Source organism: Elaeis guineensis, chromosome 6 (genome assembly GCF_000442705.2).
Source record: "Elaeis guineensis isolate ETL-2024a chromosome 6, EG11, whole genome shotgun sequence".
NCBI classification, from domain to species: Eukaryota; Viridiplantae; Streptophyta; class Magnoliopsida; order Arecales; family Arecaceae; genus Elaeis; species Elaeis guineensis.
The window spans coordinates 66,427,427-66,454,851 of record NC_025998.2 but is presented as its reverse complement, the minus strand read 5'-3'; positions in this window follow the sequence as shown (position 1 = coordinate 66,454,851).

The following is a 27,425-nucleotide window of genomic DNA, read 5'->3' as shown; positions in this document are numbered from 1 at the left end:
TGCCAGCTCGACTTCAAGGGAGCTGATCTTGGAAGCCTGAGCCCAAGATCAGTCGCTGGCATGTTTTTGGAGTTCCTCGAGCTCCGTCATGAAGTCGGCCTTCTTCCGGATGAATTCCATGAGACCCTTTCTGTGGAGGTCCTAAAGGCGAACAGCCTCCGTAGTGACTTTCGAGTGGCTCTTCCTCAGCCGGTGAAGTTCATCTTCTAGCTTCTTGGATTTTTTCGTCAACTGACGAACTTCTCTTCTGAGGTCTCGGATCGTCGACTTCAGAGGAATCCCCTGTGGCAGGGGGAGAGCTTCGGTAGGACACTATCGTTGGAAGACAAAAGCATCGCGGCTCAGATTAGTGCAAGAAGACAAAAGATAAGGAAAAGAATACAAAAAAAAAAAAGAAAAAGGGGGGGACCCTTTGTAAAGAAGGATCCGATTTCATTGATTAAATAATTTTCAAGTACAAGAGAATAAAAAAAAAACCACCACGAAGGAAAAATACAAAGCTAGAGATTTCGAACCTCTGGGACAGAAGTAGAGGGGCTCGGCATCCCCGGAAGATCGTCAACGGCGGCCGCAGCAGTTGACGAGGTCCCGACTGGAGGAGGACCGACGGTGGCTTCGGATGGTCCGACTTCATCGTCGGATGCCTCGTTCAAGAAGCTGAGATCCAGTTCGGAAAACCTCCCAGCCACCTTCTCTTGGCAGAATTCGAAACCCTTGATGAAGGCATCCTGGCCGAACTGGACCTTTAAATCCTCCATCTCGGAGGAGGCCTTAAACTCCTCCACTGCTCGGGCCCCTGCCTCCGAAATCAGGGACGAAATCCATGCTTTCAGTTCGAAAACCTGCACCTTCAACTCGAAAGCCTGCACTCTCAGTTCGGAGATTTCGGCCTCAGCCTTCTCTCTCTCCTCCTCCAAGGTGGTCCTCAGATCGGATGAGGTTTGTCCCTCCTTTTCCAGCACCTCCTGGAGACTAAGGACCTCAGCGATCTTCTCCTCGAGGCGGGCGGCCCCAGCTAGGCGACCCTCCTCCACCCGAGCTACCTCCCTCTTGGCGATCTTCACTGCCTCGATATTGGCGACCAGCTGGTGCCCAATCTGCAAGAAAGGTCAAGGAGTCGATATAAAGGTTGAAGAATAAATTAAGTAAAGAGCCAAGAAGGAGAAAAAATGTGAGTTAACCTACTTCGAGGAAGGATCCCAGAGAGTCCTAGACCCGCAGCTCGGGATCAGCAAGGACGATCCTCTCGACGACCTCGAGCAGAATGCACCCTTCGACTAGCCTCTTTATTAAGTCCGTGTTGTTGAAGGGATTTTCTCCCAGGTCTTCCTCGGAGCCGTCGGCCCCCTCGACGGCAGCCTTACGACTATGGCTCCTCCGGGCCAGGGTCTTCTTTCTCCTCCTCCCTTCGGCCCCGGGTGCCCCCTCGGGACGAGCCTCTGGAGCAGGATCCTCGGCCAGGGGGGCTCCTTGAAAGGGCTCAGGGGACTTCGGGTTCGGTGTCGGAAGGGACTTCGACGGCGACGGCCACTGGAACAGGCTTTCTTCACCGACCCCAAAGTCGAGGCATCTTTTCTCTTGTGGGTCTTAAGACCCTGGGCTAACCTCCGAGCCGCACTTGCATCCATATCTACGATAAAAGAAGATCAACACGGCTCAGAGATGGAATAAGAGAAAGGGAAAGTAAAAAAAAAATGGTACCGGCAGGGTTAAGAGGACTCAGGCCAACATTGAACAAAAGTTGTTCCTTCAGAAGTTCGGAGAGGAGGGGGGCTCGATAGGTCTCGAGCTTTTTGGAGGCTTCGAGGTCGTCTCTTTCTAGGCTAGAAGCCCGACGGACGGAATCCCTCAGAGAGCCCCAAGGGGGTGATCCTAGCTCCAAGGTCGGGCATCGGACATAGAAGAACCTCTCCTTCTAGTTGTGGATAGAAGAAGGGGCACCTTTCAGCAACCCCTTTCTACCGAACTGAGGGAAGAAGTACCACCAGTCCTTTGCCAAGAGATGACGCTTGAAGGTGTAGAAATTCCTATACAAAGAAAGAGTCGGCCGAACTTCAGCTAAACTACAAAGAGAAAGAAACCCTATTAAAAACCTAAAGGAGTTCGGCACGATGGAAACTAGAGAAATATTCAGAAAATGAAAGAGAGCTACAATAAAGGATGACAATGGAAGTCAAAGTCTGGCATGGAAGGCCTCCTGGTACAGACAGAAGCAGCCGGGAGGAGGGGCGCTAGCCCGATCAGTTGGCCTGGGAAGCTCCAGCTCGTACTCTGGAGGAACTCCATACTGAATCCTTATCAGTGAGAGTTCATCTAGAGTCAAGGAGCTGGGGATGGTGTCCGGCGCAAAGGCCAGACAAGGTTCGGTCCTAGCTACGGGCTCGTCTATGGTACAAAGACTTTGGGGAACTGGGGCTGACGAACTCCTAGAACTGCTAGAAGAGGAGATATCAGAAGATATTTTGGATCAAATGGAAGCCACAAAATCCTGAAAAAATCAGGAAAAATAGCAAACAAGCCCTCGAGGAAGCTAAATGAACAGAATACGAAGAAGAAAGGACAGAAAAATGACAAGAAGTTTCGAAACTAACCTAGATCGACCTCAAGAGTGTAGGAAGACGGCAAGGATGATGGAAGTCAACCCAGAGGATGCCTAAGGCCGAGAAGGATGCTAGAGGAAGCTGGAGCTCTTGGGGAAGAGGAAGAGAATTGAGGGATTCTCTCGGCAAAGTGAAACCCCTGAAGGAGGAGAACGTGTTTAAATAGACCCCGGGATCCGGTGCAATAATGATTGCGGATCTCCTTTGGCCGGCCTGCACTCGCCACGTGTCCCACTCACCTTGACAGACTGTTGGAAACGGCTGGCAGCTGACAAAATCATTATTACGTCGTACTTAGAGCCACACTCCAATGGGAATTCCAAAAAAAGGAAATCCTTTTCGAAAAAGCTCTAGTACCAGCATGCCGAACATCCAAATATCTGGCAACCATCAGTGCGGAAATTGAGGGAAACAACTTCGGTCATGAGAATTTCTCTGTACTTCCTTCATTCGAAACCCGAACTCGAAAGTAGGGGGACTGGTGTTGGGTATAAAATACCCCCCGACTGAAGTTTGTAAAAGACCGATCCTTCCAGGGCTCTTTCAGCTTCCGACCTTGTGTATGGCGTCTCTCCAAACCCCCTCGACCGTCCGAACTTCTCCGATAGTAAACTTCTGCATTCATCTACCGGGCCACCCCAAAAGCTCTCTGGGCCTCACCACCAGCCGACCTTCTATAGTGATCAACTATTCTCTGAACTTCTTCCGGACTTCGCCAATATCCGAGCTTCTTCGACAACGAGATTTCTATAGTAATCAGACTCCATCCATGTTTCTACGATGGTCGACCGTCTTCAGGATTCCAACCGGGCTCCTGTGAGAGCCAAACTTCTACTACGGGCGATCTACTCTGAACTTCTACTACGAGCAGTTTACTCCAAACTCCTACTACGGACGGTTTACTCCGAACTTCTACTATGAGCAGTTTACTCCGAACTCCTACAGCGAGTGGTCTACTTCGAACTCCTACGACGGGCAGTCTACTCTGGATATCTACTGTAAGCAAATTCCATTCGAGCTTCTACTATAAAAAAATTTCTTTCGAACTTCCATTACAGGTAGACTTCAACCGAGCTTCTTCATAGCCGGATCCCAGATGAGCTTCTACCATAGGGCAGGATCCACCGGCCAGGTCGTTACTCCGAGCTCCCACGACAGCCGATCTTCGATCGAGCTCCAACAATAAGTGGCCTCCTTTCGGCCTCCTACAAGAATCGGACTCCGTTCGAGCTTCCACAGCGGATGGATTTCGAACGAGCTTTCGCAACGGACGGGCTCCAGCAGCTGGATTTCTACAACGGCCGATCGTCTCTAGATCCCTTAGACTCCTCCAGTAGACGAGCCTCCCCAACGCCATCCGAAGTCCACCACCGGCCAACCTTCCGCCAAGTTCCTCATGAAATCGGACTTCTTCGGTGGATAATCTTCAGACGAGCTTCCACACCAGGCAAATCCCAGATGGACTTCCCTAGCAATTGGGCTCCTATCAGACTTCGCCAACTGAAAGTCTTCATCAAAGTCTCTACAGCAGATGGTTCTCACCTATAGCCTCAGCGCCCAAGGCCTCCAACAATAGTAGACTCGTCAGTGACCTCGAAACATCCAAGCTTCTCCTGGATCGACGAGACAGAGAGCCATTATGCTCCATCAAGCCGAGCTTCAGCTGACAGATCTGAACTCTCTAGCAAGCCACGATGAGGGCCGCTACCTTGCTTCACTCTCTGCAATGGATTCCACACGACTCCACCACCTCTGGCAAGCCACGACGAGGGCCGCTACCCTGCTCCACTCTCTGCAACGGATTCCACATGGCTCCACCACTCTCTGGCAAGCCACGATGAGGGCCGCTACCCTGCTCCACTCTCTGCAATGGATTCCATGCGGCTCCACCACTCTCTGGCAAGCCATAATGAGGGCCGTAACCCTGCTCCACTCTCTGCAATGGATTTCGTGTGGCTCCACTACTCTCTGACAAGTCGCGACAACGGCCACCACTCCACTCTCCGTAACCAACTCCACGTGGCCCTGAACAACCCCTGACGCTACTACTTTCCATAACAAACTCCAGGCAGCTCTGAACAGCCCATGACCAGGTGGTTACAGACGTCGCTGTCAATTGGTTACGCTCTCTGTCTATAAATAAGGACCCTCAGATACGTTCTTCTCTAAGTTCTGAACTCTATTTCAAAACTCTGCAAAAATTTTTCCTCGAGCACTCCATTTCTGTTGAAGCAGAGTACAGACTCGATCTTTCGATCACCATAGGACTACTCCTCTCATCTATCGAGGTTGATAGATTCCATCTTGGTGCGACCTAGTTCCTACAATGAATATGCTACAGCCAACATACACCTCAAGATTTTGAATGGCTAGGAGATCGAGTTATGATGTAGTCAAACTATAACACACTCAAGATGAACTGTTGATGCACCTCAGGTTAAAGAACTAGACACATAACTGCAGTATCGAGCTAGTCATCGACGAGAAGGTAGACTTCTTTATGATTGCTCGAGATGGTCACGCTCAGTACTCTCATTCTCAATGAATACCTGTCCTCTCGCTCTGGTGTCTCCACACCGTAGACTCAAGACACATCTACCCTAAAGAAGTGATCGTACACTAACCTTCCGGATCGATCACCATCCTCGTGATGATCCTATGGTCAGGAGCTATTTATGAGTTAGTTATGTAAATTTATGCCTTAAATTTTCAACTCTTGAAAATATGAATTGACATTCTTTCTAACTCAAAGGATGTATCACAGACACAATGTACACAATGTGATAGAAGAATAATCCATTTATTGATTTGTAGTCAAAATTATAAATTTACCCTTAGATTTGTACAGGAATGTGTTAGCCAATCTGGCATCTAGGGCATACATCTAACAAACTCCCACTTGACCTAATGCTAATTGGCTACATATCTTAGTCGCATCTTCTCAAGGTGGGCTTCAATCTTTTGCTGGCCCAATGCTTAGTCAGCGGGTCTGTCACATTGTCTGTGGTGTTGACTCTCTTGACCTCGACATAACCCTTTTCGAGGTAATCACGGATCAAATGGAAATGCCACTCGATGTGCTTGGACTTCTGGTGAGATCTTGGCTCCTTAGCTAGGGCTATGGCGCCGTTATTGTCGCAGTAAAGAGGGATGGCCTCTGATGACATCACTCCAAGCTCCACGGTAAATTTCTTATACCAGAATGCCTCCTTCGCAGCTTCTGATGCAGCAATATACTCTGCCTCCATGATGGAATCAGCAATCACCGTCTGCTTGAAACTCTTCCAGCTGACTGCACCACCATTGCAAATGAATAGACTCCCAGATATCGACTTTCGATCATCTATATCAGACATAAAGTCTGAGTCTGTATATCCCTGAATCTGAAGTTCTCCATTCCCAAAGACTAGAAACATATCCTTAGTCCTTCTCAAATACTTAAGGATACATTTCACAGAAGTCCAATGCTCTTCATCTGGATTCGACTGATATCTGCGTGTGACACTCACAGCATGGGCTATATCTGGTCGTGTACATAGCATGGTATACATGAGGCTCCCTATTGCCGAAGCATAAGGGATCTTGCTCATGCATTCAATCTCCTCAAGTGTGCTAGGGCACATCTTCTTGGAGAGATGAATGCCATGTCTAAAAGGTACTAAACCTCTTTTGGAGTTTTTCATGCTAAACCTTTTTAGCACTTCCTCTATGTACATCTTCTGTGAAAGTCCCAGCATCCTATTTGGTCTATCTCATAGACCTTAATACCCAATATAAAGGATGCCTCTCCTAGATCTTTCACAGAGAACTCCTTAGACAACCATACTTTGACTGAGGTCAACATGGGAATGTCATTCTCAATTAGGAGGATGTCATCTACGTACAATACGAGGAAGACAACCGTGCTCCCACTGACCTTTTTAAACACACATGGTTCCTCCTCATTCTTGATGAAACCAAATATTTTGATCACATCATTGAAACGAGTATTCCAGCTCCGAGATGCTTGCTTAAGTCCATAAATGGACCTTTGCAGCTTGCAGACCTTGTGATCATCATCACTGGATGTGAAACCAAGTGGCTGTTCCATATAGATATCTTCCTCAAGATGTCCATTTAAGAATGCCGTTTTCATGTTCATTTGTCATATTTCATAATCGAAATAGGCTGCAACAGCAAGCACTGTGCAGATGGATTTTAGCATAGCTACGGGCGAGAAGGTATCCTGATAGTCAATGCCTTCATGCTGACTATAACCTTTCGCTACGAGCCTAGCCTTGTATATCTCCACATTCCCATCTGCACCTATCTTTCTCTTGGAGATCTATTTACAATCAATAGGTACAATACCTTCAGGTGAATCTACCAAGGTCCAGACTTGGTTTGAGTGTATCGAGTCAATTTCTGATCTCATTGCCTCTAACCATTTTTCAGAGTCGATATCTGATATCGCCTCGTCATAGGTCTTAGGATCATCACCATGAACCCCATTTTTCGTTAGAAACATTTTCTCTACATCCTCTTGTATAGTACCTAAGTACCTTTCAGGAGGATGGAAAACCCTAGTCGATCTACGAGGTGGAAGAGATTGTGTTAGGATTGGTTCTAATCGATTGGATTCCTCAGGTTCTTTAGCTCGTTGCTCTTGAGAGATATTCTCCTTGAGCTTAATTATTCTTCCGATGCCACCATCTTGAATAAACTATTTTTCAAAAAAAATAGTATTTCGACATACAATCATATTGTGGTCTTCCAAAATATAAAAATAGTATCCTAATGATTCTTTAGGATATCCTATGAATCGAGCTCTAAAAGATCTGAACTCTAATTTATCCATCTACTGTCTCTTGACATGAGCTGGACAACCCCAAATTCTGAGATGATTCAGACTTGGCTTCTTACCATGCCATATCTCATACGGTGCGATTTTAGAGAAAATCCTATTCAATACATAAATTGCTGTCATGAGACAATGTCTCTAAAGAAATTCAGGGAGGTCTGTGAAGCTCATCATGGAATAGACCATATCTAATAGGGTCCGGTTTCTCCATTCTGAAACCTCGTTGAGTTGAGGCATTCCAGGTGGAGTCCATTGAGAGACTATACCATTATCCTTAAGATAGTCTAGAAATTCTCGACTAAGGTATTCACCTCCTCGATCTGATCGAAGAACCTTAATGGGCTTTCCTGTTTATTTTTTTATCTCATATCTAAATTCTTTGAACCTTTCAAAAGCTTCAGAATTGTGTTTCAATTGAAACACATACCCATACCTAGACATATCATCGGTAAAGGTAATGAAGTGGACATAGTTGCCTCTAGCCAGCACATCAAATGGGCCGCACACATCCATATGTACTAGGGCAAGTAGGTCTATGGCCCTTTCCCCATGTCCCACAAAAGGAAGCTTGGTCATTTTGCGTTGAAGGCATGATTCATAAACTGGATATGACTCGAAAGTCAACGGACTCAATAGCCCAGATTTCTCCAATTTGTTAACCCTGTCTTCCGCTATACCTAGCTTTAGGTGCCACAGATACCTATTATTTAGAGCTATACCTAGCTCTAGGCCTTTTAATTCCTATGGCATTCATATTTTACTTGATATTAAATATAGATACATCAACATGTAACTGATAGAGACCGTTAATGACAAAACCACTTGCAACTTTATTATTTTCATAAAAAAATATTACAATAGTCTTTATGAAAGCTAATCACATAGCCTTCTTGTGCTAAACATGAAACAGAAATCAAATTCCTGCTTGCTGTAGGCACCTAATAACAGTCTCTTAAAACTAAATCTAATCCTAATGGTAATCGCAGAGGGTAGGTTCCCACGGCTACAGTAGCAACTCTTGCTCCATTTTCGATGCATAGGATCATCTCCCCATCCCTCAGCCTCCTGCTCTCCTCAAGACCCTGCATAGAAGTGCATAAATGAGCACTAAAACCAGAGTCAAGCACCCAACTGGATGTAGAAGAAACCGTATGGTTAAATTCTAAAATAAGCATACCTCCAGAAGGACCATCCTTCTTGTTCTTTAGGGTGGCCAGGTACTGAGGACAGTTTCACTTCCAATGGCCGTCTGATTGGCAGTAGAAATATTTTTCCTTATCAGCAGCCTTCTTCTTCGGTTCTGTCTTCTTCTTCTTGCCATCCACCTTCTGCTTCTTTGCAGACTTTTTTTTCTTTCCAAAAGACTTTCTCTTGGAAGAAGTCTACTCCACAGTAAGAACTGAGCCTTTTGAACCCTTCATTGAAAGCTCAGCTGTAACCAGCATGTTCATTAACTCAGCCAAGGTACACTGCATCTTATGCATATGGAAGTTCATGATGAACTGACCATATGCATCGGACAAGGACTGAAGGATCACATCAATCTAAAAATTCTTGTCTAAGATGATACCGAGTTTTTCAAGCTCCTCAAGGTCTTTGATCATTGTCAAACAATAATCTTGGATTGACTGTCCATCACGCATCTTAGCCTTAAAAAATCTTTGACAGACTTGATACTTAGCCGCGCAACTCTGTTCACCAAACAACTCTTGTAGGTGAGCCAACATTTGGCGGGTAGTCAAAATATTTTCATGTTGGCACTGCAAGTCATCAGACATTGCACCCAACATGTAGTACCTTGCTTTGTTATCATCATCCGTCCACTTTTCTAAAGATGCTCTCTGTTCAGCAGTCAGACGTGCTGACATGGCAGGTGGGTTCTGGTCCAAGACATGAGTTAATTTTTCAGAATCCAGAACAATTCTGTAGTTTCTCAACTAGTCCTTGAAATTGGGTCCAGTCAATCTGTGGGTGTCTAGTATTTTGGTCAGGGGGTTGGAGGTGGACATATTTCCTGTAGAGAGTCGAAAGTTTCTAGTTAGATTTTGTAATCAGACTTAACCAATTTGTTTAAGGGTTTCATTTTTAAACAAATTAGGCTCCCACTATTTTCTCAGATCTTTACACTCCCTTGGTAGAGATGTGAAAATCTCAATGATCAGTGATTTCTAGTGGGTGGTGCGGTCTCACCAACTGGCTCATCACCTCACCTAACAGTTATTAGTAATGGGTCAACCGATGAGTGGACAACTCTTGTCCAATGATTCTCTAATCATGGTGCACCCAAAACTTGGTCTCTAATTTATGAAGCTCACTGTGTCCGAAATATTGCTCCAATCCTTAGTTAAGTCAGACCCACCATTTGCATGAACTAGATTCTTGATTTGGTCCCTCACCGTATCCAAAATATTGAGCCCAACCCATCCTCTAATTCATAGCATCCAATGCCTAATGGACATGGTTGCATCTTCCCGGTGCAACTGAGCTACTATAACCAGTCGAGAACAATCAACCCCGGGAAGGGCCCACACATCCATAATGGTGGAAGACCTAGACTTAATATTTTCTTAGGAAGATTTGATTTAGGTCTCATTAAACTTGACTTGACATAGTCATAACAATTATGACTAACCTAGTGGCATAGGTTAGCTCGAATTGTTAGCCACCTCAAATCAGAACTGGGTCAACACATATGGCCAGGTAAGTAAGACCGGTGGAAGGGATATGCCATTAACTCGACAAGAACACATTCGAGTTGAGTAGCTCCCAATTAAAAACCAGTCGGTCGCATCTACCTAACTTACCTTAGACACCAAATTGTCGAACCAGAACTAATTGAGTTAGCCAACAATTCAGACTCTAACCACTGAGCCAAATTAGGTCTTAATTTGATCAAGTCACATCTAAATGTGATTCGACCTTGACCCAGACTTAATCCTATTAGGCTGGTCAATTATTAGCTTTCATGATTCTACCTAACCAACTCTTGATTCGGTTTAATCAACCGCTAGACCTAATTGAGCTACCCAAGCCCGAACACAATTTTATAAAAATATCTTAGATCTGAAATTCTCAATTTTAGATCAAATTAATTTCATAAACTTAATTCATTAATTAAGTTTGGATTTATAAACAAAATATGTAAAATAAATCCTAATATTTTAGGATCTATGGTTTTGGAAAAAAGTAAATTTTGATTTCTGATTAAGGATGAACGTGCGGCGCCCCTACACATCATAAGAATACCCCATTGAATGAAAAGAGAGGATCTTAAAACCCTACTTCATTCTTATGATCAGACGGCCATGAGGAATACCTTAATCAGAAATATAAATTTAACCATAAAACTAGTTAGATCTAAATTTACATATCTCATATACAATTTAAGATCTAACTAATACATGCTTTGCATACATTTCATGTATCAAAAATTGATCTAATTAACATGTTTTCAGATTTGATACATCATATGTAATATCTAAAAAATAAGATTTAAATTGAACTATTCAAAATTAAATCTATTCTAGATAAGTTACTGGAACAATTCTATAACTAGTCTAGGCATGCAACAGATCAATTTTATGAAAAAATTAAAATTTTATTTTCTATTTTCTGATTTGATTATAATACTTATAACATCAAAAAAATAGAGAATAAATTAGATTTAATTTATATTTTAATCTCATTAAAATATAAAACTTAAGACTGTTCATGGATTCAACTAATCCTAGTCTAGTTATGCATCTCATGCATGTTAGATCTTCTTAGATTTAATTTTAAATATTTTAATTTCAAATTTTATTATATCTGATATGATATTTAAAATTTTTTAAATATTAGATAAATAAATATAAAAAATTAGATCTAAATTAGATCTGAAATAGAGTCAAAAATCTGGCTCTGATACCAGTTAAAGAAAAAACTGTCTTTTTCCTTTGTAGGATCTTCCAGATTTCATCAAATTTGGGGCGAAATAATTTAAAAATTTTATCCTATACTATTTCAGATCTAATGTTTGTTAGATTTAATTTTGTTATCTGATATTTTAAATCTAAAATTAAATCTAAAAATATGAGAAGTATAGACATACCTCAAGGGTAATCTGAATACCCTATAGATGATCTCAGCACAGCCTGAGGTTCTGATGTAGCTACACAAGTGCCTGGCCTCTACCAGTATCCACTCAGGTAGGACCTAGAATATCTTCTCGTCATGAATCTATGCTCCAAAAATTAGATCTCTATCTGATTTGGAAGTACTTCAGAACTCCTTCTGAAGTTGGAGCAGCAGCCTTTCGAAGATGTCCTGTAGCCTTCCTGTTCCAGGCATCACCATGCCTTTTTCTTGCACCAGATTAACGTCCAACTCCTTGGATGTGAAGAGGGGAGATAGGAGAGCAGGGAGGATGTAGAGAAAAAGGGAGGGGGTGACAGCTATTGGGTTTGGGGCATAAAACAACTTCTTACTAAAACCCTAGGCGCAGAAGGGTTTATATAGACCTTGTATGCTGCGCAGTGCCACATCATTCAACCAATCAAAAAATTTCAATAAATTTTGAAAAAATTTTGATTGGTTGCTTGATATCATCTGATCACATCAGATAAGAACCCAAGCCTCTATCTCAAAATTGGCGCCAACACAGGTTAAGGACAAAGAGAGGTTGGCGCAAAAGAGTCCAATCTTATAAAGACTCTCCAACCTTATCCACTTGGGGTGCCCACTAAATCCAATTGGGCTCACGCCATTATCTGATTATGGCACCCAATTTGATGTGGTTTGGCTCCACAAAAATGCTCCAATAAGCTCTTGCCAAGTGGCCTTCAATTTAAGACCCATATGTCAACTTTTGACAAATGTCCTAAAATGAAATTGGCAGGTGACTGGAATTAGCAGGTGCTTGTCTTAAATTCATCTCATGAATTAAGACAAACCTTTTTTGAGCTAGACAAGCTTCATTTAGACTGAGAGAAACCTTCCCAAGGTTCTCTAGTTGAGTGAAATCATATTTGGCTCAGTAGAGATAGAAAAGATTACATGAGGAGAAAGTTAGGCTCAATCGTGTGCTAGCACGATTTTCTTGAACCTAATTGGATCTTATCCAAATCAATTGAGTTAGCCCAATTGATGACATCTAGACCCTAACCCTTATTTGTGTGACCCAGTTAGGTTCAATTTCGTATGATAATGAGACATGTCGTGATCTCATCATCGACATCATCGAAACTTTTTTCAATGGACCAGAACTCTTCTGATTCAGACAATTAGAATGATCGATCATCAATATCATTCTAATTGCTTCCAAAATCCATCAGTGATACCTAGCAATATATGCTGGCAATCCATCAGAACTGAAGACAAACCTCTTAGTGCAGCTACCTGTGTGATTGAGTTCCTCTATCATGAGTCCCGACTGAATTAGGGTTAAGGTAAACTCATCAAACCCAACATCAGTCATATGAATCAATCGATCGATCCGAGTCCGATGTGAAACCCCAATGGAAAATTCTTTTTTCTTTATTTCACTCTGCCATGGCCAGGGCTTAAGGACTCGATCTTTCGATCACTATAGGACTACTCCTCTCATCTATCGAGGTTGATAGATTCTATCTTGGTGCGACCTAGTTCCTACAATGAATATGCTACAGTCAACATACACCTCAGGGTTCCGAATGGCTAGAAGATTGAGTTATGTTGTAGTCAAACTATAACACACTCAAGGTGAACTGTCGATGCACCTCAGGTCAAAAAACTAAACATACAACTGCAGTATTGAGCTAGTCATTGATGAGAAGGTAGACTTCCTTATGACTGCTCGAGATGGTCACGCTCAGTACTCTCGTTCTCAATGAATACCTGTACTCTCTCTCTGGTGTCTCCACACCATAGACTCAAGACACATTTACCTTAAGAAAGTGATCGTACACCAACCTTCTAGATCGATCACCATCTTCGTGATGATCCTATGGTCAGGAGCTGTTTATGAGTTAGTTATGTAAATTCATGCCTTAAATTTTTAACTCTTAAAATTATGAATTGACATTTCTACTAACTCAAAGGATGTATCACAGACACAATGTACACAATGTGATAGAAGAATAACCCATTTATTGATTTGTAGTCAAAATTATAAATTTGTCCTTAGATTTGTACAGGAATGTGTCAGCCAATCTGGCATCTAGGGCATACATCGACCATATAAGTCTTTGTCTGGCCATCTACTCCAATCTTCTTCTTAAAGATCCATTTGCAGCCTATTGGGGTCACACCCTCAGACGCATCAATTAAAGTCCAAACTGTTGGATTATGAGAGCATAATGGAAGTATGAATTTTGTAACTTTGCATAATGAAATCATAATTATCAAACTCAAACTCAAGACTTTCTTGGTGATTAACAATCATATATCTAAACATACATGATAGTATGGAAGATATAGAAGAATACCTGTATCGCTAAATCCAAAAAATTTTGACAAAGCTTCCACTAGGTGCCCAAGCATTCGCCTTCCAATGGTGATCCACACAGAGATTGGATTAAGACACATGCTCTTTCAAGACTTTTCTTCACTAATTTAGGTAGCACAACACTCCTTTTGTGTTTTTCTGAATACCCTCCTCCCTTGACTTGTCTTTCTCTACTTTTTTATCTCTTTATCTTCATTTACTATCTTTCTAAACCCTTGTCTTAAATCAGACTTGCCCTTACTATATTTAGACTTATCATAACAAGGAAAGGAAGAAAGAAATTGAACAATCTAGAGATGAATGTAAAAAAGAAAAGATAGACTTCTGAATGCCAAAACATCGGAGACTCTATGCTATTTATAATTAGCGTGGAGTTGCATATCAATGGGTGCCATCTAATCCACATGCCCCAAATGAATTTTCAGAGGTCTTTCCATGTTCTAATTCAAGGAAAAGTCATATCTGATAAGAGTCCTTCTGCAGGTGAAACTCTCTTATCTGATACGACATTTTATTCTTCTCCCACGTGCACCCAATAAAAGATGCGATAAGCATCTTTTCATTAATCAAATTATTTTTAGATTTTTACGCTTAGAAACTCTTTTCTTAGATATTTAAAAATCAGAAGATTATCTGATATAAGTGGCACCTAAGAGATTTAAAGCAGGAGTCTTCACAGTCTTTTATTGATGTTTTCGAAGAGTTGCGTAGCAACAATTTTTAGCACTCTCCTTCTCTGCCATAGATCAGTGCCTCATGCCATCCAAGGGCCTATATTGGAGGCACCATCTCACTCTTTAGGCATGGAAAAACTTAGATAAAAAGGTGCTGCAGGTGTTTGGTTATGAGTCTATAACCACATGGACTCTTTAGTCCATATCTATCCATAACACCAAGTCAAAGCTAACCCAATCCAATTAGAACAAACCAAATAAGAGGAATTTAGTTAGGTGCCAATATTTGGCTAACCTAAATCAGATCCAAATAAATCATGAGCTTAATTAACTCAATTCTATCCAAATTAAAACCGAAATCGAAATCAATTTGATTCTAAGAGCTAGTGTTTGCAACATATGCTAGCATGTTAATTCTGCAAACTTAATCTAATCCAATTAGATCCTTGATCAGTCTCTTTTGTGTATGACCCATTGAGTTTTTCATCTAGCTAGTAGTAGGTTCAGATATAAGTTGACCAAATTTGATTAGAACCTTTCTAATCGATTTAGGTTCGAAACAAGCTAACCTGAATTCAGCAATTAGAACCCTATCTAATTGGTGATCGAATTAAACCTTTAATTTGATCAACCTCATAAATTAAGATTGACATCTAGCAACATATCGCGACTACCTAAAAGATGTAAAATTTGATAGAAGAATTAAATATATCCTTCAGTGGTAAGTTACAGTGCAATCCAGTCCTTTGATCATCCTGCATCCCAAATATGTTTATGAATATGGAATCATGTCAAACTCAACACATATTCTTGTTGATTCTTTATCAACTAATGATAACTCTAATGAAGCATTAAAATCCCTATCTAACCTTCATTTGCTTTGGCCAAAGTCTTTCTGAGTTTATCAAGAGAAAAGAATACAGAGGATGTCATCTCTTCTTACTAAAAGTGATCAATTCCTTGTTGACCTACTCACAACCTTCATACACACTCCACCATCTTCAGAACACCCCATATATGATTTAATATCATGTTTGAGTATGAACCAAAATATGGGTTCATATGTATAAGATTCCATGATGGTCTCAGGCCTAAGAACTATTTGCACAACTCCTACTTAGAGAATTATCTTTTGACATGTAAGTAAGATTTCATAAGATATTCTCTATTGGTGGATCAATTTAGTGAACTCATTCTTTAATGAGCATCCATATCCTTGTATTAGTGTCTGTATACAAATGGCTTGTGAGATCAGCCATCCTCTCTATCGAGCATACAAAAAATGTGCCAGTCTTTCCAAACGTTGATCCTCGACATAATATTCTTACGATCAGAAATATTTAAGATTAGAATTTTAAGACTGTAGATCTCACAGGAATGACCCATTCATGTCCTCTAAAATAATTATCCTAATCTATAGGGTTCATCATAATCCTTAATATGAAAAGATACAACTGAAATGATGAATCAAAAATACCTCATTTTTATTTATATCAAAACAAATATCTTTACATGAATTGGAAGAATATATAAATAAGTTCCATCATGTAACTCTTGTGATTGGCTTGTAGGGCACTTTTCCTTTCAATCTCCCACTTGCACTAAAGCCAATCACATTTGTATTTCAATCCCATACAATCAAGATGGCGATCAAACAGTTGTTGTGGTAATGCCATAGTGAATGAGTCTGCTATATTATTCTTATTTTCTACTCATTCTAATATAGCATCTTATCTTTCGATAATCTCTCAAATGAGGTGGAAGCATTTGAGGATATGCTTTGATCTATGATGAGACCTTGGTTCTTTAGCTTGAATAACAGCACCAGTGTTGTCACAATAAAAAGGCACTGGTCCTTCAATCGTAGGAATAACTCTTAGCTTCATGACAAATTTTTTTATCCAGATAGCTTCTTTAGCGGCTTTACTAGCAATGATGTACTCTGCTTAAGTATTTGAATCAGTTACTGTCTGTTGCTTTGAACTCTTCAAACTCACTACTCTTCTATTCAGGGTAAACACATACCCTGAAATTGACTTGCTATCATCTGGATTTGATTGAAAACTAGAACCTGTATATCCTTTTAGCTTTAATTCTGATCTTCCATATATTAAAAAAATATCTTTAGTTCTTCTCAGATATTTAAGAATATTTTTTACAGCTTTTCAATGATCTTCTTCTGGATCAGTCTGATACCTGCTGACTATGCCTAATGCATAAGCCACATCAAGCCTGGTACATAGCATGGCATACATAATAGATCCTATTACCAAAGTATAGGGAATGGAATTCATTCTTTCTCTTTCTTCTGGTGTCTTTGAACATATTTTCTTAGAGAAATATATACCTTAACTTATGGACAGATAACTTCTTTTACTTCCCTTCATGTTGAATCTCTTCAATACTAAGTCAATGCATCTAGATTGGGATAAACCTAGTATCCTTTTAGATCTATCCCTATAAATCTTTATACCCAAAATGTAGGATGCTCACCCAAATCTTTCATGAAAAACTTATTAGATAGCCAAGTTTTGACTGACTGGAGCTATAGGGTTTCAAGGTGGACATGCACAGCGGAAGCAAAATAGATTTTAAAATTTAAATTATAAAATTTTAAATATTAAACCCATAAACCAACATCTCCTTAATGATTAACAATCATATATAATGTGTATTCAAAATTAAATTCAAGCTATAGAAGAATACTTGCAGTGCTTAATCTAAATTCTGGTAGAACCTCCATCAGACGCCCAAGTATTTGCCCTCTAATGGTGATCCACACAGGGCTATGACCAGGACACCAACTCTTTGAGATGATTCTTCCCCCAAAGTTCTCATTAAGAATTTCTTGGACATCAAGACCTCAAGACTCTCTTCCTTTTCTCCTAGCCTTCCTATCGCTGCCTTTCTTCTCTCCTTGTCTTCCTTAATTCTCTTCGTAGGCTCTTGTCCTAAAATCAGACTTATCCTTACTATTTTTAGACTTATCCTAACAAGAGAACGAAGAAACTAATTAGATAATAAAAAGAGTGTGTAAGAAAGAAGAGATAAGAGCAATTTTTTGAATGAATCAAATCTCTAACACAGCCCCCTTTAAATAGTTAGCGATGGGTTACCTTCGGGAATGATTCACGCCCCCCTCCATGTGCCATCTCGCATCCATCAAAAAATCTCACAAAAAGATTTTGATACATGGCAATCATCAAAAAAAGAATCCAAGAGATGCTTCGCGCAGAAGGACTCTTCAGAATATTTTTTTCGATGATTCTCCTATGCATCGCACAGCTTCCCATGGAGTAATTTTTCTCCACCACCTATCAGTGACTTTTGGCCATCTAATGGACCAAAATGAAGGCACTAACTTGCTGATGGCATGAAAAGAATTTGAAATTAAAATATGAAGTGACACTTGTATTGGAGTCCTTCACAAATTGGACTCTTGGTTAGGCGTATGGATTAGACTGGCAGGATTTCTAACTTCAACCAATTTTTACGATTAAATCAGAAGATGTTTTAATCTCAGAAGGATTTTTTGTGCTCAAAATTAAGTCAGAAATCATCAAAAAAAAAATTTCATCATGAAATATTGGATAAGCTCAAGGAAAAGGTGTCCCATCTCATGGGATGCGAAACCTGTTTCTGCACACAATGACTACACCCACGCATAAAAAATTTTTTTGATGCATGGAGACCTGATTTCTTGGTCTAAAGTTTTGGTACATGCAGCCAAAGGATGGCCCAACTCAAACCTAAAATTGGTTTAAATTATTTCTAACTTCAACCAATTTTTACAATTAAATCAAAAGACATTTTAATCTCAGAAGGATTTTTTGTGCTCAAAATTAAGTCAGAAATCACCAAAAAAAAAATTTCATCATGAAACATTGGATAAGCTCAAGAAAAAGGTGTCCCATCTCATGGGATGCGAAACCTGTTTCTGTGCACAATGACTACACCCATGCATAAAAAAAAATTTTGATGCATGGAGACCTGATTTCTTGGTCCAAAGTTTTGGTACATACAGCCAAAGGATGGCCCAACTCAAACCCAAAATTGGTTTAAATTAATTTAGCTTTAATTAGCCCAATCTAAAATCAATTTCAAACCTAATTCGTAACAAGCAGCTAGTTTTTGCAATATGTGCTAGCATGTCTATTTTGCAAATATGATCTAATCCAATTAGAACCATGATCAATTTTTTTTGTGTGTGACCCATTTGGTTTCATATTTAGTCAGTAGTGGATCTGAGTGCAAGTCGATCTGATTTGATTAGATTTTAATCTAATCGATCTAGATTCAATCGAGCCAACCTGATTTCAGCAATTAGAACTCTTTCTAATTGATGATCGAATTAAACTCTTTAATCTGATCAAACCCACAAGATAAGATTAGCATCTAGAAACATATCATATCAACCTAAAAGATATAAAATTTTATTGAAAATATCAAAAATATCCTTCAGAGAAAAATTACTGTGCAATTGGATCCTGCGATCTCTCTGCACCCCGAATATGACTCTAGATATGGAATGATGTCAAATCTAATACCATATTCATATCTCTCTTAATCTTTAATGATGATTTTATTAATGAAACATTAAAAAGTCTTTCTAATTTTCATTCTACTTTGATCAAAGGCTTCTTAAATCATCAATCGATCAGAGCAAGTAGGATGCGATCTCTTCTTACCAGGAGTGATCGATTCCATGTTGACCTACTCACAACCTCCATACATATTTCACCATATCTAGAATATCTCGTACATGACTAAGTCATGAATGAATATGAATCAAAATATAGATTCATGTGTACAAAGTTCTATGGTACTCTCAGGTCAAAAGATTACATGCATAACTCCCACTATAAGAAAACATCTTTTGATGGGTAAGTAAATTTCATAAGATATTTCTTAAGTCGGATCAATTCAGTGAACTCATTCTCTAATGGCACCCACTTCCTTATGTTAGTGTCTCACACAAGTGGTTTATGAGATCAGCCATCCTTTCCATCGAGCATACATAGGAATTGCTAGTCTATCTAAAACATTGATCTCCTACTCAATACTCTTATGACTAGGAATATTATAAATTAAGATTTTTAGGATTTTAGATCTCATAGGTATGATCTCATCATAACCCTAAACCCATTACCCTAATTTATGGAGTTCATCATAATCATTACAAAAGTAAGATGTAGCATATGATGAAAAATATCTTTTATTTATAAAGAGTCAATACATAAGTCTAGAAGATTATAAGGAAAACCCATCAAAATATAAATTTTGATTGGCTTATAGGGCATATTCCTTTCAATCTCTCACTTGCACTAAAACCAATCATCCTTATATTTTAACCCCATACAATTGAGGTGGCGATCGAACTGCTGCTATGGTAGAGCCTTAGTGAACGGATCTGCTATGTTGTTTTTTGTTTCTACTCATTCAATGACAATATCTTGTCTTTCGATTATTTCACGAATGAGATGGAAGCATCTTAGAATGTACTTGGATTTATGATGAGACCTTGGTTCCTTTGCTTAAGCAACTACTCCAGTATTATCACAGTAAAATGGTGCTGGATTCTCAATTTTAGGAATGACACCTAATTTAGTGATGAACTTCTTTATGCAGATAGCTTTCTTGGTGGCTTCACTTGCAGCTATGTACTCTACCTCAGTGGTTGAGTCAGCTACAGTCTGTTACTTGAAACTTTTCTAACTAATAGCTCCACCATTAAAAGTAAAGACATATCCTGAAGTGAACTTGCTATCATCAGGATTTGATTAGAAATTAGAGTTAGAATAACCTTCTAATTTTAGATCAGATCCTCCATATATCAGAAAAATATCTTTAGTCCTTCTCAAGTACTTAAGAATATTTTTTACTACTTTCCAAAGATTCTTTCCTAGATCAGCATGAAATCTACTAACTATGCCTAAGGCATAGACGACATCAGGCCTGGTACATAGCATAGCATACATGATCGATCCTACTACTGAAGCATAGAGAATAGAACTCATTCTATTTCTCTCTTTCAGTATTTTAGGAGACATCCTTTTAGAGAGATGTATGCCTTGACTTATGGGTAAGTAACATTTTTTACTCCTATCCATGCTAAATCTTTTTAGCATTAAATCTATGTACCTAAATTGGGACAAGCTTAACATCCTCTTAGATCTATCTCTATAGATCTTTATACCTAGTATATAGGATGCTTTGCCTAAATTCTTCATGAATAACTTATTTGATAGCCATATCTTGATCGATTGTAATATTGGGACATCATTCTCAATGAGAAGTATGTCATCCATATATAAAACTAAGAAGATAATGATACTCCCACTAATCTTTTTGTATATACAAGATTCATCCATATTTTTGATAAAGTCAAACTCTTTGACTGTAACATCAAAGCCCATGTTTCAACTCCTTAAGGCCTGCTTTAATCCATAAATGAATTTCTTAAGCTTGCATACCTGATTTGCTCTCCCTTTTGAGATAAATTCTTTTGGCTGAGACATGTAAACCTCTTCCTTAAGATAACCATTAAGGAAGGCGGTCTTCACATCTATTTGCCAAATCTTATCATCATGGTATGCTGCTATTGCAAGCATAATGTATATAGATTTGAGCATGGTAACAGATGAAAATGTTTCATCATAATCAATATCCTATTTTTGCTTGAAACCTTTAGCCATCAATCTGGCTTTATAGGTTTCAACTTGGCCATCTGCTCCAATCTTTTTCTTATAGACCCATTTGCATCCAATAGAGGTCACACTCTCTGGTGCATCAACCAAAGTCCACACTTGGTTAGAGTACATGGAGTCCATTTCAGATTTCATAGCCTTTAGCCATTTATTTGAGTTCCTACTCATGATGGCTTCTGTATAGGTCAAAGATTCATCATTCTTAATGATGTGGGCTTCATTATTCTCAATAACAAACCCATACCATATAGGTGCATTCCGTACTCTATCCGACCTTCGGAGACGAGGTGTATTTTATGATTGTACTTCATTAATAAATATTTCTGGTTGAGGATCATCTTGTGCTTGCATTTGTAGGTCTAGAACTTCTTCAAGTTTAATTTTCTTTCCATTGCCTCTTTTTAGGATAAACTCTTTTTCCATAAAAGTGGCATGTTTACTAACAGAAATCTTTTATTCAATAGGGTGGTAAAAGAGGTATTCTATACTCTCTTTAAAATAACTTACAAATAAGTATTTATCTGCCCTAGCACTCAGCTTATGTCCAAAATTTCTTTTAACATAAGCTGGACAGCCCTATATCTTAAGATACTTAAGTTTAGGCTTCTTTCCTCTCCATATCTCATATAGAGTGTTTGGCACAGATTTTGAAAGTACTCTGTTCAGGATATAAACAGCAATTTCTAGGGCATATCCTTAGAAGAAAATAGGCAAGTCTGTAAGGCATATCATGGACCGTACCATATCTAATAAAGTGTGATTCCTTCTTTCTGCTACACTATTTAGCTGTGGTATATAGAGAGAGATCCATTCTGAGATAATTTTATTTTTTTTAAGAAGATCTAGAAACTCATTGGGTATGTATTCTCCTCCTCGATCAGATTGAAGGATTTTAATAATTTTTTCAGTTTTTTTCTTGACCATACATTGATACTCTTTAAATTTATCAAAGACTTCGAATTTGTGTTTCATAAGATACACATATTCAAACCTAGATAAATCATCAGTGAACGTTATAAAATAAGAGTATCCTCCTCTGACTTTTGTTGTCATAGGACCACTGCATCAGTATATATAGATCCTAATAACTCACTTGTCCTTTCTCTATGTCCACTAAATGGAGTCTTAGTCATTTTTTTCATAAGACAAGATTCACAAGTTTCTAATGATTCATAATCATAAGGATCAAAAAACTCTTCTTTGTATAATTTGTTAATCCTTATCTTACTTATATGATCAAGTCGATAATGTCAAAGTAAAGTATTATTTATCTCTTCTAGCTTTTGCTTTTTATTTTTATTAATATAAAAAATATTATTATTAGATAGAACTAGAAGATCATTATTAACAATGTCATAACAAAGAATTTTATTAGAAAAAAAAATTGAGCAACTATTGCTCTTTCTATTAATTTCATAACCTTGTTGCAATAGCAACAGTACAGAAATAATGTTCCTAATGATCTTGGATATAGAATAATAGTTTTCTAGCTCTAAGATCTTTCCAGAAGGTAACTTCCTAATATATGTCCCTATAGCCTCTGCTTGGATGGACTCTCTTCCAGCACTGTAGAGCTTGAAGTCACCCTTCTTTAGCACTCTAATATTCTGCAGCACCTGCAATGACTCGCAGATATAAGAACCGTAAGCGGTATCCAATACCCAAGAGTCTGAATTGGAAGAGCTTGATGACAGAATTGTATGTATCTCATATATACCTTTTGGTGCATCGCTTGCACCAGCCTTTACATTTGCAAGATATAACTTGTAATTTCTCTTCCAATGTCCTGTCTTACTACAGTGAAAGTAGGTACTCTGTCCAGAGATTTTCTTCCCCTTCTTCTTCATCTTACCACCCTTAGGATTCAGTGATTTCTTTGAACCCTTAAAATTTGACTTCTTAGAGATTTTACCCACTAGAAGAAGTGGAGCTTTTTTTTTCTTAATGTGGCTCTCAGTTGTCTTGAGCATATTTAACGGCTCAGATAAGGAGGTATTCAGTTTGTTCATATGATAATTCATAACAAACTGAGCGAATGACTCAGAGAGAGATTGCAGGATCAAATCCTGACTTAATTCTCCATCCATCACAAAATCTAGTTGACTCAATCTGGTGATCAGATCAATGATCTTCAGGATATGAACTTGTATGGATGATCCCTCAGTCATTCTAGTATAGAATAACTGCTTAGATATCTCATATCTAGCAATCCTACTTTGTTCTTCAAACAACTCTTTAAGATTGAGGAGTATGGGTTAAGTATATATGCTCTCATACTACCTCTATAATTCATTGCTCATAGAAGTTAGTATGATGCACTTGATAGTCAAACTATCATTCTTCCACATTCTGTATGTGGATACCTCCTCCTCTGTGGCATCATCCCCAACCTCTTGTGGTTTGGAGATATCAAGAATATAGGAGAGCTTCTCCTGAATGAGTATGATTTTTAAATTTCTTAACCAGTCTACATAATTAGGATGGGTCAACTTGTTGGAATCTAAAATTTCTCACAATGATAGTGAAGATGTCATTTGTAGAATTTAATCTACAATAATTAAAGAAAATTACATAAGCAAACAACTCATGTTGACTCACATAATTAAATAAGATCTTTAGATTTAATTGTGCCTCCCACTATTTTATCAAACATCATAACCCTCTACTATGATGAATGAGATATATTACATATTTATCTTAGTGGGATTGAGACCTTAATCCCTCATAATGATCTTGTGTTAACACAACAAGTCCTTATGAGTTCATAGGTAGGAAACTCTTTCCAATTATATCTTATGCAATTCTTAATATCATATCTTAGCCTCTAAAATATTATTTGCCTTGTGTTAATACAACAAGTAATAATATTTTAGTTAAGTAAGATCCTTCATTTCAATACAGTCAAATTCGAATATAACTGTCCTTGTGTTAACACAACAAAACAGTACATCCAAAATTATTGTAAGCATCTTCTATGCACCAAGATTATGTTATATCAATCCTTATGATAAGTCTTGTGATAACACAACAAACTAGCCATAGTTCATGATGTAATATTAACCTAGCATGAAGAAAGGCCCCTAGTAGTGTTTTCAACATTAAGATTTTTCAATATCAAGATCACTTAATCAAATTGGCCAGGTAAGTAAGATAGGGGTCCTCCCATTGCTTTCCTTAGACATTAATAAATTGGCCAGGTTAGATAATGGAATCAATTAAAGAACTATCTGTAGCATATTTCTAGACACCAATTGATCAATTGATCAAGAATTGGTTAACCCATAGTTGCATATCACTACAACTTAATATAATTTTTTAATGAGGGCTTTTATTTGGTCTCATGCATATTCTAACTATATAATACTAATTTATACTAATATACATCAATATTAAAATATTCTATATATGTAAGTGTAACATATGGACTTTCATTATCCTAGGACAACCTTGCAGCATAATCTCGTTATGCTAGGACAACCTTATGTCAGGATGATGAAGTAGTGCATCATATATGCATCAATTCATATCATCATATGAAAGTATAATAGATGATATAAATTATTTTATAGCATGAATGATACTATTCATCACATAAACATTATGTATATATGATTGAACCAAACAAATCTGGCTTTGGTACTACTATAGGATTTCAAGATGGACATGCATAGCAGAAGCATAATAGATTTTAAAATTTAAATTATAAAATTTTTAAATATTAAACTCATAAATCAATATCTTCTTGATGATTAACAATCATATATAATATATATTTAAAATTAAATTCAAGCTATAGAAGAATACCTACAGCGCTTAATCCAAATTCTGACAGAACCTCCACCAAGTGCCCAAGTGTTCGCCCTCCAACGGTGATCCACACAGAGATATGACTAGGACACCAACACTTTGAGATGATTTCTTCTCCAAAATTCTCACTTTGAGAATTTTTTTGGGCTCCAGAACCTCGAGACCCTCTTCCTCTCCTCCTAGCCTTCCTATCCCTACCTTTCTTCTCTCCTTGTCTTCCTTAATTCTTTTCCTAGGCTCTTGTCCAAAAATCGAACTTGTCCTTACTATTTTTTGACTTGACCTAACAAGAGAAGGAAGATACTAATTGGATAATAGGGAGAGTGTGTAAGAAAGAAGAGATAAGAGCAATTTTATGAATGAATCAAATCTCCGATGCAGCCCCCTTTAAATTGTTAGTGACAAGTTGCCTTCGAGAATGATTCGCACCCCCCTCCACGCACCATCTCGCATCCGTCAAAAAATCTCACACCCCCTGATGAATTCTCACATCCATCTAGAAGATTTTGATATATGGAAATCATCAAAAAAAAAAATCTAAGAGATGCTTCACGCAGAAGGACTCTTCGAAATATTTTTTTCAATGATTCTTTGATGCGTCATGCAGCTTCCCATGGAGTAATTTTTCTCCACCACCCATCAGCAACTTTTAGCCACCCAATAGACCAAAATGAAGGTACTAACTTGCTAATGGTGTAGAAAAAATATAAAATTAAAATGTGATGTGACACTTGGATTAGTCCTTCACAAATTAGACTCTTGGTTAGGTGCGTGGATCAGATTGGCAAAATTTCCAACTTCAACCAATTTCCATGATTAAACTAAAAGGTGTTTTAACCTCAGAAAGATTTTTTGCACTAAAAATTAAGTCAAAAATCACCAATTTTTTTTTTTTGCATCGTGGATCATTGGATAAGCTTGAGGAAGGGGCATCCCATCTCATGGGATGCGAAACTTGTTTCTGCGCACAAAGACTCCACCCATGCGTAAGAAAAATTCTTGATGCATGGAGACCTAATTTCATGGATCTAAATTTTTATTACATGTACCCAAGGGCTGACCCAACTCAAATTAAAAATTAGTTTGAATTAATTTAGCTTTAATTAGCCCAATCTAGAATCAATTTTGAACCCGATTCGTAATAGGAAGCTAGTTTTTGCAACATGTGCTAGCATATCTATTTTGCAAACATGATCTAATCTAATTAGACCCCTGATCAATTTTTATTATATGTGACCCATTGGATTCTACATCTAGCTAGTAGTGGGCCCAAGTGCAAGTCGATCTGATTTGATTAGAATTTGATCTAATCCATCTAGATCCAATCGAGCTAACTCGATTTCAGCAATTAGAACTCTTTCTAATTTGCAGTCGAATTAAACTCTTTAATTCGATCAAACTTACAAGACAAGATTAACATCTAGCAATATATCATATCTACCTAGAAGATATAAAATTTTGATAAAAATATCAAAAATATCCTTTAGTGGAAAGTTATCGTGTAATTGGATCCTGTGATCTCCCTGCACCCCGAATATGACTCTGGATATGGAATGATGTCAAATCCAATATCATATTTATATCTATCTTAATCTTTAATGATGATTTGATTAATAAAATATTAAAAAAAAAATTTAATTTTTATTCTGCTTTGATCAAAGGCTCCCTGAATCATCAATCGATCAGAGCAAGTAGGATGCAATCTCCTCTTACTAGGAGTGATCGATTCCATGTTGACCTACTCACAACCTCCATACACATTCCACCATATCCAGAATATCCCGTACATGACTAAGTCATGAATGAGTATGAGCCAAAATATAGATTCATGTATACAAAGTTCTATTATAGTCTCAGGTCAAAAGATTACATGCATAACTCCCACTATAAGAAAATATCTTTTGATCGATAAGTAAATTTCATAAGATGTTTCTTAAGTCAGATCAATTTCATGAATTCATTCTCTAATAAGCATCTATTTTTTTGTATTAGTATCTCACACAAGTGGCTTATAAGATCAGCCACTCTCTCCATCGAGCATACATAGGAATTGCTAGCTTTTCGTAACATTGATCCCCTACTCAATGCTCTTATGACTAGAAATATTTTAAATCAAAATTTTTAAAATTTTAGGTCTCATAGATATGATCTCATCATAATCCTAAACCCATTGTCCTGATTTATAAAATTCATCATAATCATTGTTGGTGCAGAATTTTGCCGAAGTCGGAGAAGCTGGAGTCGGGATGACCGCGGTCGCCGCTAGGACCTGCAAGGGAAGTCTAAACTGGAGTTGGGGGTGCTCCGGCAAGATCCTCTGATGCTCAAGTCAGT